This window comes from Haliotis rufescens, unplaced genomic scaffold (genome assembly GCF_023055435.1).
Source record: "Haliotis rufescens isolate VD_foot unplaced genomic scaffold, xgHalRufe1.0.p SCAF_48, whole genome shotgun sequence".
Lineage (NCBI taxonomy): Eukaryota > Metazoa > Mollusca > Gastropoda > Lepetellida > Haliotidae > Haliotis > Haliotis rufescens.
Genome location: NW_025964201.1, coordinates 1,462,963 through 1,475,684, shown reverse-complemented (window position 1 = coordinate 1,475,684; position 12,722 = coordinate 1,462,963). Strand labels below are relative to the sequence as shown.

The 12,722-nt window shown below is 41.6% G+C and overlaps 1 protein-coding gene across 1 annotated transcript in view; it reads right to left on the bottom strand.

Moving 5' to 3' along the window:
* LOC124117651 overlaps positions 1 to 12,722 on the bottom strand; it is an 82,342-nt gene that overhangs the window by 39,226 nt on the left and 30,394 nt on the right. The window contains exon 2 of the mRNA XM_046479627.2: positions 815 to 871. The gene's annotated coding sequence lies outside the window, so the exon portion shown is untranslated. The remainder of the gene's footprint in view (positions 1 to 814; positions 872 to 12,722) is intronic.

The following is a 12,722-nucleotide window of genomic DNA, read 5'->3' as shown; positions in this document are numbered from 1 at the left end:
AACCCGTGATTCCACAGTGCGTTGACGCTTGCCCCTCGGTGAAAGCCACCTGCACGGGTATGGGGTGGACATACCAAGAATCATAATGCAAGAGAGTGAGTTGGGTTTAATCCCGCTTGAAGAATATTTCAGTTATACAGTGACCTATCACCTTGTCAGCACTTTGGTAAAACCCACGGTCACTTTATGTGAAGGATAAACGCTCCTCGGTCTTACATTGCCGATGCCCGATTGCCGAGGTCTTACTTCCTCGACTATAACCGAGGAGGAGTGCTAGATCTCACTTATAAACCTAAATGCAAGAAATGCCAGAAAAAATAAGAAAACATCGAGATATCCTATGGTGAAACAATACAGTTTGTCGCGGTATAAAAGGAATTCGATCAAAGCGCGCGAGAGAAAAAACACGCGCAGCATGGTTCAACTGGATTCATGACATGTAACATTGAACAACCCTTCATCACTTGCCCTGGTAGTTCAGTGGGAAAACATTGGGTTACAAAACTAAACAAGATATGTGAGGTTGTGGGTTCTATTCCCGTCATCCATAATGCAATCGTTCATTTCTTGTCTTCCATCTTGGAACATTGGACGTTTGAAGTACAAATTTCATCTACTGCTCAACTCATCAGGTCTTACTAGGAAAAGGTAAAACCTCCAGAGAGGTTAAGACGAGATAGGAAGATACCTACACTACAAGAGGCAAAAGTGGCAGTAGGTTTATAAGGTGCAGTCAAGCCAAAGTGATGGAGTCGCCTAAAGGCGATGATGCAATATGACCTGAAGGTGGTAGCCTATGTCAAATGGTACTTACAACTGCCAGAGTTGTTGGACGCCAATCTGGACTGATATTCCTTGTTCCACGCTGCACCTGCAACAAGAGACGTTCAATGCAACGTAGAGCCACACGCTGACATAGATACCACCTTATCCCTGGTAACATCCGTATGTCATTTAAGGATTGACTGTGTATTTTTTTCGGTTCATTGAGGTATGAATCGAAAAACCAATGTGCAAACTGTATGAATCCGCGTTTTATCTACAATAGTTTAACCAAAAACAGTTGTATATATCAAAACAGACAAAAATGACGAGATTGATAAACATTCCAGGTGTAGGAATACATACTGTGGCGTGACATGAATCAGGTGATTGTTTAATTTATGCACATAAATTGACACGCCTTCACTGTCAGTAAACAATCAATGGAGAGCAGGATCAAAACAATGTTCATTGGACCTGTCAGTTAAGACAAGTGGCGAAAAGAACTGCAACAGTCAGACTGTAACGAACTAGAAGAAATATGTCCGGGAGAAGGCGGCTGTTTCAAATTACACGGTCAGTTACCGCCAGATTCAAACATTACTTCCCTGATTACGGTAAAACACACTTGAAAAAATGCTAGTTAGAAAGGAAACCCGATGACATGAAAGTTGAACCGAGGCGAGCAGAAAAAAAACGGCGAGCGAGCCTGCACGTTTGCTGTTTCATTCATTCTCGGCCTTCGGTTTCAAAGGTTTGTTTGGACAATGAATATGCATGAAAGTCGCTAAATGTCCTGTGCATGACGATACACGTGAGCAGAAAGGGAATTCCCTCGGCTGTAATATTGGGATTCCCCGACATTCCGAAGTAATAAAAGTAGTGCGCCTCGGTGGGCGTGGCTTAATGTTTTACATTCATTGGGAAATGAATGCAATAACACGTGACCTATTCAGCTAATCAGAATACAGGAATTTCAATGAACACAACGAAAATTTAATTATAACAGATCAATACAACACAAGCTTCACACTACAATCTGATCTACTGTGACGCGGCACCACTCAGCACCTACTTGTCGGCTCCTCACACCTAGCCCCAAGGGACCCCGGGTTAGAGTTGGTCCTCACCATTTTGTTGGTTCGTTGTTTAACGCCGCACTCAATATTCCAGCTATATGACGGCGGTCTGTAAATAATCGAATCTGGACCAGACAATCCACTGATTGACATCATGAGCATCGATCTACGCAATTAGTTACGATGACATGAATCAGCCAAGTCAGCAAGCCTGACCACCCGATCCCGTTAGTCGCCTCTTATGACAGGCATAGTCGCCTGTTACGACAAGCTTGGGTTGCTTGAGAGCAATTGTAACCCGGAATCTTCACGATACGGTCCTCAGAAACACACGATTGTCGTACGAGGCGCATACATGGATCGAGTGATCAGGCTCACTGACTTCGTACCAGGACGGCTTGGGGCGTTGCTCATTATATCACTCACTGGTTTGTATGGTTCTTACTCAATAATAGACAGGCCCCCGTCATTGGAAGGAGGTCATGGCGGTCAAAGGAAGCAATACTGCATATACCTCAGACCTCCTTGATCCTTCATCTGATTAAGGGGCAAGAAGTCGCCCCGAAACCTTACGTATAAAGCAAACAGAAATTGAAAATCCATATTCCTCGTGTTCCTCTGTAATACATATTTCGTGTCTCTATAATACATATATCTTCGTGTCTCTCTGTAATACACATACCTTGTGTCTTTCGGCAAAACATATATCTCGTGTCTCTCAGTAATACGTACATCTCGTGTCTCTCAGTAATACGTACATCTCGTGTTTTCCTATAATAAATATATATTGTGCCTCTCAGTAATACGTATATCGCGTGTCTCTCTGTAATACATATATCTCGTGTCTCTCAGTAATACGTATATCTCGTGTTTTTCTGTAATAAATATATATTGTGCCTCTCAGTAATACGTATATCGCGTGTCTCTCTGTAATACATATATCTCGTGTCTTTGTCATACCTGTTTTAGATGCACGTCAGACGCCTATCCTGTATGTTCTAGAATGACCTTCCAGAATGTGCGTTCAGATACATCGACACCGTGTAAATATCTGCTGTGTGAGTCAGACTGACCACGGCCTATAGCCTATACCTGTACATCAGCATGAAAGGTAATGTATATTTAATTCTTTTCATTCACTGTTATTCACCAAACAGCAATGTCCACGCCTAGAATTCTCACCATCTCAAAACAGCTACGCAGGGGTACCGCCAGCCCCGCCCGGGTGCCTGGTATGATATAGACATGTCCCATTTCAAGCTCACCACCAACATGTTGTCTACAAGAACTTGAATACGTCTTTGTGTGTAATCTCTGTTTTGTTGACGTAAGAACGTCTCAACTCTGTTGTCCTTCTACAAAGGTCAGCGTGACCCAGTTCTCCGTGGTCTATCTCCATGAACGGATTAGTAAGTGATATTGCTATTTGTACATGGACGGCGTATTGCCATTTTCTCTCCTCTCTCTCTGGGTGTTGACAGACCGGGCGACCGGGAACACCGACAGTGGCAACAGGTGTCAACAAGGTGTCGTCTTACATTGCCCATAGACAGGTATGGTCAAACTGTGTGTCAGGAGTGTATCTCCGTAGAACACGAGGTTGGATGTAACAGAAGGTATTGTTCTGGTGGAAGGACAACTTAAACATTGAAGCAGAGATTTTAAAATCTGACTCTGGTCTGATTTTGTGAAACAATTGTAATAAAGTATGACATTATAACCATTCAGACATAGGGAGTAAAATACTGAAATTCCCACGGTCTGCAAATGAGAGAATATTCAAACACGACAAACCAAAACAGGCATTAGGTATTAAAATAGCATTGATGGTCAAAGTCTGATCTTGCACTTTCGGAGGGACACAATGGTCGTTGATAAACACTGGTGGTATGCTGTAGCTTCATGTATCTTCTTGTACACGCAAGTACCGTACAGGCCATTTTCATATCTACCACGGTTTTAATTTTAGAATATTGGTTCCGCGCAATATTTTGCTTAGCATAGCTAGATGGATGGAGGGGGGATCCTGCTGGGATACCATGCCGGTAGAGGAGAGTAGTCCCAAAGGTCTCCTAGTGTGCTGGCCTACCTTTGGGTGCCGGCGACCTGTAGACCAGTTTTTATATTGGACTGTCAAAAAATAGTCATACCATTTTTCTGCTGTATGCTAGTTTTCCATAAAATCTGTGATAATTTAGTCATTATACTGTCCATCGTCGACAGGTTCCCATGGCACCGCTGGACAATGTGAGGAGATTGCACGTGCTGTATCTGTGTGCTCAGTGTGGTCACTGGATACATTGAGATGTCAAAGGATTGTGATCTGGATCAGATTATGTATGCCCTTGTTTGGGGCGGTGGGGTAGCCTAGTGGTTAGAGTGTTCGCTCGGCACGGAGAAGATCCGAGTTCGATTCCAACATGGGTACAATGTGTGAAGTCAATATCGTGGGTCCCCCGTCGAGATATTGCTGAAATATTGCTAAAAGCGGGTCGCCGCGAATAGCTGCAAAATTGCTGATGCGGCGTTAAGCAATATTCACTCACTCATTGCTAAAAGCGGCGTAAAACCATACACACCCACTACTACTACTACTATTTCTACCACTACTATTACTGCTGCTGCTGATAGTACTCCTCCTCCTCCTACTACTACTACTACTGCTACTACTACTACAACTGACGTAAAACCATAGTCATTCACTCGTTCAGGTTTGATAGGTCTTTAGAACATAACCTCCGAGGTCAAGACACACAAATCTAGCACATGACATCAATGCATATGAAACTCCAAGATGCGATCAATGCATATGAAACTCCAAGGTGTATATGAAACTAGGCGAAGGCATCAATGTGTGTAAACATCACTGGTAGTATTAAGGCATGATAAACTCCAAGAGGGCGTCAAGCGACGTGAAGTTTACATATGGCGTCAATGTAGATACATAGACAGAGCTACTATAAGGGATATAAAACTCCCATATGACATCAAGGAGTATGAAAATGTAGCCCTCTACAAGCTCTACCTCCACAACACTGGTCAACAAATCAAATACCGTCGGTAAACATAAATGATCCATTCTTCTTGTCTTAATAGATTGCCAATAACCCGAAGGGCTATCATATTTAATACACCCAAACAACGTTGTGTCAGCCAAGAGACGGGAAGTCTGGATCAAAGCACTTCACCTTATGGTTATGATCGATTACCTCAACACGATGTTCGTCCACTGTAAAGATACCTAGAGAGTTGGGAACTGACCTCATGTCAGTGAGTGAGTGAGTGAGTGAATTTGGGTAACGCTGGTTTGAACAGTATTCCAGTTATATCACGGCGTGTCAGCTTAATGGGGGAAAGCCCGAGGTGATGCAGGTCTCAGACCCTTTGATGAAACCCTCGAGCACGGGTATGGTGCTGAAAAACCAAGAACATAATCATGTCGGACTGGGATTCGAACCAACGATAATAGTTTTCTGGCATGGTGTGGGACTCAACTCTACAGCGAATTGTGGCGCCCTCGGAGACTGCACAACCCGTGGCCCCGTGTCCTGATACTGTATCTGTGTACATAATCTCCTGAATTAACCGACTCTTGTTCCCCAATATACACATTACTCATTGAGAAGCTATTCGCCCACACACGGAGATTCAATACTGTACTGTGACGGTACCAATATCCACTTCACACAGACATGTCATATTTGTACGGTGAGCTTAATGCCATATTTACAACGAGGAGGTAATATGACAAACTATCACAAGGACAAATACATATTATCATCATGGCATATATCAAGTGTTGACAATTTGAAGTGGTTTAGGGGCACTGGGTTTGTTTGTTTGTTTCCACACCTCGATGAGGGGATTAATAGACAATAACAACCACCTGTCCCCCCTCGCCACACGCCTGTCTAACCATCAATTTGTCACTTTACATACATATGACGGACAATATGACCGCAACATGTCGGCGGTGGTCCCGCGGAGGACGATGTAGCTGACGTGCATGACGTTGTCTCAACAGATATTCTGGTGATCAAAGAGGTTTGTATTGACAGCTTGTTCTAGGTAACTGGCATATTGACTGTGGTGATAAACGATGTATTTACCGTGTCAGTGACCGTTTGTCTCGCACCTCATTGTTTTCTACGTGTAATAAATCATACACAGTGTAACACCGTTCATCCGGACGGTATCGTTTTCAATTGTCCAGTTTAAACAGAGGTCCGGATTTGTAAGATTATAGAAGGGGATAAGAATATATGACATAAAGATAATGTTTGAACGAAATAATATTCTTTGTCGTATTTATTTCGGAATATTAACTGCAGTGCGGTATTGACAGTTTATCATGTTGCAATCTCCTTCTGTGTTATCAGATATTTGAATGAAGTGAGTGAGTGAGTGAGTTTACGCCGCTTCTAGCAATATAGCTATACCTATAACTCATACACGAGCAGAAACAAAGCAACTGTGCTTCATATAAAGTTCAATGAAATTTAATTTATTCTGAAAATATGTGATGCAGGGTCGTAATTCACAATTTACACGTGCATGTTTACGCAAGCGCACAGTTTGGATGTTTGCGTGTTTGTTCAGAGCATGAACACAGCACACACTGAGTGTTCGGCTATCAGGTGCTCATCAAGCCACTTTTGTTTATAGTACATATGGCTTACAAAGTGCCACGGCTTGCTGAAAATCAGCGTCTACGTGCCGTGGGTATGCTGCAAACAGGAATGGCGCAAAACAATATCATCTCTTTGATCCACAGCAGGGCAACACTCATGACTTGCCACAGGCAGGGCGTTTACGTGTGGCGTCACGTCTACAGGACAACCAAATTCGGTTGGTGCATCTTCGGAATCAATACCAAACTGACACATGAACAATTTCCTGGGTTGAAACCAGTTAGTGGCAGAACCGAACGCAACCGGTTGAGGAAACATGACATCCGGCCCCGACGTCAAGCGAAACGCCCAATTTTGCTTCCACGTCACCGTCAGGTACGCTAGCTTGGTGTAGACAGCGTCTGAGGTTCAGAAGACAAGACTGGTAGAGTATACTGTTCACAGATGAGTCAAAGTTTCATCTGGACGCTCTGATTGTCGTTGTAGGGACTACAGACGCCCAGGAGAACGTCTTAGCGACGCTTGCGTTACTCAACGTCGTCAGTTTGGGGATGGAAGTGTAATGGTATGGGGTGGCATCACAGCTCATGTGAAACCACAACTCATCATTGTTAATGGCAATTTAAATACCGGGAATACATCGTTCGAGATAAAGTTCTACCCGTTTGTGCTCCTGATCCTATCCAAATCTTCTCTGATGAACTTCACAAAATTGCTCTTGAATGTATTCCGAAGTCCTCTGCAAATCCACACATCCGTAAACCATGGTTTAACACTGACTGCAAGCAAGCAAGGAAGGCACGGAGAAAGGCTGAAAACTATTTCGGTCGCCATCCTATGTTACATAATTTGAATAAATTTAAAATGTTAAATGCTAAAGCACGACGTACTTTTAAGCAAAATAAGCGCCAGTCGTGGCAAACTTATGTCTCAAAAATCAATTCACGTACGCCCATGTCTAAAGTTTGGAACATGATTCAGAAAATTAAAGGTAAGGGTTCCAAATCCAGCATCTCCAAAATGGGGATGTTCTACCAACTGATAAATCTGATATTGCAAACAAACTTGGTGAAACTTTGGCAAACATTCTTCCTCAGCTAACTATGATCCTAAATTCCAAAAATATCAAAAACAGCAAGAAAAGAAACCTATTAATTTTAAATCAGATAACGGGGAAGATTATAATGAACTTTTCTCTATTCATGAACTCCATACTGCCCTTGAACAAGCTCACGATACGGCTGCTATGGCTGCTATGGGAAATTTCCACCTTCATGGCGTGATGCTGTAGTTATCCCAATACCCGAACCTGGGCGAGACCATACAGACCCTTCAAATTATCGACAGATATCACTAACAAGCTGCGTTTGCAAAACCATGGAACGCATGATTAATAATCGATTAGTTTGGTACTTAGAGAACAACAATCTCATAACAAACATACAATGTGGTTTCCGGAAAAATAGAAGTACCATCGATCATTTGGTTCGATTAGAATCATTTGTTAAAAATGCAATAATAAATAAACAACATGCAGTGTCTATCTTTTTCGATCTAGAAAAAGCATATGACACTACATGGAAACGTGGTATTTTAAAAGATTTACACGATTTTGGATTACGAGGCCGTTTGCCTCAATATCTGAGTTTTTAACCGACAGGCAATTTCAGGTCCGCGTGGGTTCTACCCTGTCTGATCATTATAATCAGGATCAGGGTGTCCCATAAGGCAGTATTTTGTCTGTCACACTATTTAGCATTAAGATCAATAGTTTATCACAAGTTTTAACTGATTCAATTGATGGATCGCTTTTTGTGGATGATTTTAACATTTCTTGTCGTGGTAAAAACATGCCTACTATTGAAAGGCAACTCCAATTATGTTTAAATAAGATTCATAAATGGTGTCTCGAAAATGGTTTTAAGTTTTCCAAAGCTAAAACCAACTGCATTCATTTTTGTAGGAAATATAGGACACATAATGACCCTGATTTAGTTTTAGATGGATCTCCGATCAAAGTTGTCAAGGAGGCCAAGTTTCTTGGTATTATTTTTAACCATCACTTGACCTTTCTACCGCATATTAACTATTTAAAGACCAAATGCCTGAAGGCTCTTGATTTATTAAAAGTAGTTTCAAATTCCAAATGGGGAGGGGATCAGAAAACCCTCCTCCAACTGTACAGAGCCCTCATTCGCTCTAAACTTGATTACGGCTCCATCATCTATGGTGGAGCCTGTAAAAGCAATTTAAAAAAACTAGATACAATTCATCATCAAGGCCTAAGGCTCTGCCTTGGAGCCTTTAGAACTTCTCCGATTCAAAGTCTATATGCAGAGGCAGATGAACCGTCACTAAAGCAACGTCGCATTAAATTGTCTTTACAGTACATTTCTAAATTACAGTCTAATAACTCCAATCCAGCTTTCCATTGTGTTTTTAATCCTCTCTATTCCGATCTCTATAATACAAAATCATCTCTTACTCCACCCCTTGGTATAAGAATCAAACATGATATTTCTGCTGCTAACATAACACTTGAAAATATAGCCCCAACTCGTCTTTTGTCGTCTCCACCGTGGCAGTTAGTTAAGCCAGAGGTGGATCTATCATTAACTAAATTGAAGAAATCTGAAACAAATCAACTTATTTATCAACAAGAGTATAATCAGTTAAGAGACAAATATGATACTTATAAATCTATATTTACCGATGGATCTAAGGATGGTGACACAGTTGCCAGCGCCACCATCATTGGATCCAGGACTATATCTTCAAGACTTACAGATAACTGTTCCATTTTTACGGCCGAATCCAAGGCCATATTAACAGCATTAGAGTATATAAGTAAACATTCAAAACATAAGCAATATATTATATTTTCCGATTCTCTTTCTTGTCTTCAGGCAATTAAAAATCACTCTTGTAAACATCCACTTTTAATTGAAATTATTGAATTATTAAATGTTCTTGCTACTGGCCAGTGCGACATCGTTTTTTGTTGGTTACCCAGCCATGTTGGTATTGTTGGGAACACAATGGCCGATACTGCTGCGAAAGCAGCTCTCAACAAATCTGTGACACCACTTCTTATACCCTACAGTGATTATAAACCTGTTATTAGATGTTACATCAGAGATCTAATGCAGAAGAAGTGGGACGCCCAAGTAGACAATAAATTACATGAAATTAAACCCACTTTTGGTTATACCTACTTGTGTTGTCAGTCCAGATTTGAGGAGGTCATAATACGACGATGTCGTATTGGCCATAGCAGGTATACAAATGAATTTTTATTGAAAGGTGAGGATCCCCCATTTTGTATCCCTTGTGATGAAAGAATCACTGACAAGCATGTCCTGCTTGACTGTATTGATTTTTCCATCACAAGGGATAAATATTTCAAAGTGTCATCTGTAAAGGATCTTTTTAATCAAGTACATGCTCATTTACTTATCGGTTTTTTAAAGGATATAGAATTAATTCATAAATTTTGATGTACAAAGATATATATTTTATAAATTGGTAGTATATGATAATTAACGGAGATTGTTAGTGGCTGTATCCTCGAAGGGGGTTGAAGTAGCGTAAAATTATTGTCCCCCTGAGAGGATATGTAAGCCCACATAAATCAAAGTAATTTTATATTTGCCAGTGTTTTAGTCGTAGTATATTTGTTGGTTTTAAATCTCCGGCTAAACCCTGTCAATGGTCGCCAGTGACTAAAGGCATGGTGTAAATCCTGCCGGGGTCCATGCAGGTAGCAAAGGTACTGTAAGTCCCCATGGTCCTTAGTATGGTGGCCTAACTTCAGTTGTTGGTGATTGATAGCCTGTTTTTATAATGTGTCATCTGTTGTAATCAAATCCTTTTATTGCTCTAAAACTACTTTTACACTTATGATATGTGATATATTGCTGGTTGTTATACTGTCCTTCGTTGACAGCTTTTATATAAATCTATAATATAACTGCATAACTTGTTCAAGTCACGATATGGCTGAAATATTGCCGATGTGACTTTAAATTAACTCACTCACTCATTCTACCCGTTTGTGCAAATGCAGGGAGGTAACGTCACGTTGTAGCAGGATAATGCCCGCCAATTCGTTCCACGTGTTGTAACAGACATTTGAGGAAGCATAGCATTTCTGTACTACCATGACCGGCTGTTTCTCTAGACCTCTCCTCCATAGAACATGAGATGGTGTGACGCCTACGACAGGAACAGAACCAGTCAGTAATGCTAGTTCAGTTGGGCCAATCTTTGGCTCTACATCTATAACCCCTTTAGAGTCCACAATGTGTCTACTAATATACGTTGGGACAACCAAGACGCCTTTACAGTGCTCCAGGCTTGTGACACGAGAGTGTCTGCCCGTCACATCTCCAGAGGGATAGATCGCTGGATCATGCATAACCTTATATAATTATCTCCCCTTGTTAAGGTAACCCGACGCGAACATGCAAGATTATGTCGGGGTCACTGAACCGCGGGAGGTCACGTCAGTCACACAGGTCGTCAATGTCAAATCAGCATTTCTCAACCATGCGGAAATTGAAGCAGATCAAAGGATTTGCTATTTATTGGCGGGAAAACATGTTGACAACGACCGGGATATTATGAGAGGGCGTTTATTGATGGCTATCTAGCAATGTTTGAAGGGGGTTGCCTTGACTGACGTTATAATTACGTTCGGTTCTCCTTAAAAACTAACTATTTAATGACATGTTGACTGCAAACAGTATACTTATGTACCTCGACACAGACTGAGCCCAAGGTCTACACATAAGAGCTAAGTCTATACCAGTAAAACATTCTCATAGTTTAAATTATAGTCTGTACTGACTACGATAGAGCTTAAGAATGTGATTATATAAAGAAGTTATCAGGCCTGTGTGTTTGGGGATGGTAAATGTTGAATTCAGTGAGCCTTTGGTTTATTTCTAACACAGGATATTACCATCCCCAAGGTGGTCAGGCTCGCTGACTTGGTTGATGCATGTCATCGTATCCCAATTGCGTGGATCGATGCTCATGATATCAATCACTGAATTGTCTGGTCCAGACTCGATTATTTACAGACCGCTGTCATATAGCTGGAATATTGCTGAATGCGGCGTTAAACAAACAAACAAACAAACAAACCATCCCCAAACACACGAGCGTGATAACCTGTTTATCATATACATGTAATGTCATTTCTTAATTCTATCGCCTAAAACAGTATTGTCATCTCTCACAGACGGTACCTCAACATTGCAATGTGCGCACTAGTACACATCGTCACAAGGTTAGTGATAAGTTAGTCGGACAGTGACAACAGGAAATATAACTGTCCCAACTGAAACTTGTATTTAGGTACTGATTTATGGTATCCCATACGATTATTTTCACAATGATCACGGAACCACCCAGCATATATGCCCAGATCACCGATAGTCAATTCTGACTCGATCACTGACAGACAAGAGCCACGCCATGTTTGTTTGGAAACACTGAAAGAAATACCTACCTGACCGTTTTATTTGCATCTTTATCAATAAATGACCACAACGGATACCGTGTGTCTTTGTCATGCCGAAAAACCTATCCATTATATGATAATTCGAATAATATATTTTGTTGTGATAATGTTAAAACAGATACGGGGAAATGGGTTGCCTAGCAATGCTGGTCATGGCGCGCCTGTCTGAATCGGGGAGGAAACCCCGAAGTGATTTTCCACTTTTGAGAAACTACGAGGTCGATGTGGACAAACCAAAAATGTGGGTCAGAATGAATCTTATCCACAATCATAGGATAAGTTATCCTGTAAAGTTATTCCTGCAGTTAATTAATACACACTAGTCCTGTATACCAGGTATAATGACAATGGCTGTCAGTGTGAAGTACCCGGCTTCGTATCAAGTGTCACACTGGCTGTGTAATACCAGTAACTAAGATCATGACTCACGGCACCCAAGGAGTGCATATATCAACCGACAACAGACTATTAACGTCGTGATGTTCGTGATGTCTCAGTGGACACCACACCTATCTTCTCCAACTGAGGGGCACGGGTGGCCCAGTCGTCCAAGGCGCCGCGATTCGCTGTGCAGAGTTGCATCCCTTGGGCACGCTAGAAACCGGTGATTGTTGGTTCGAATCCCGGTTCGCCCCGATTATGTTTCTAGGTTTGTCATCACCATACCCGTACTCGTGGGTTTCACCGAAGTGGTAATCGTCTGAGACCTGCATCACTTCGGGC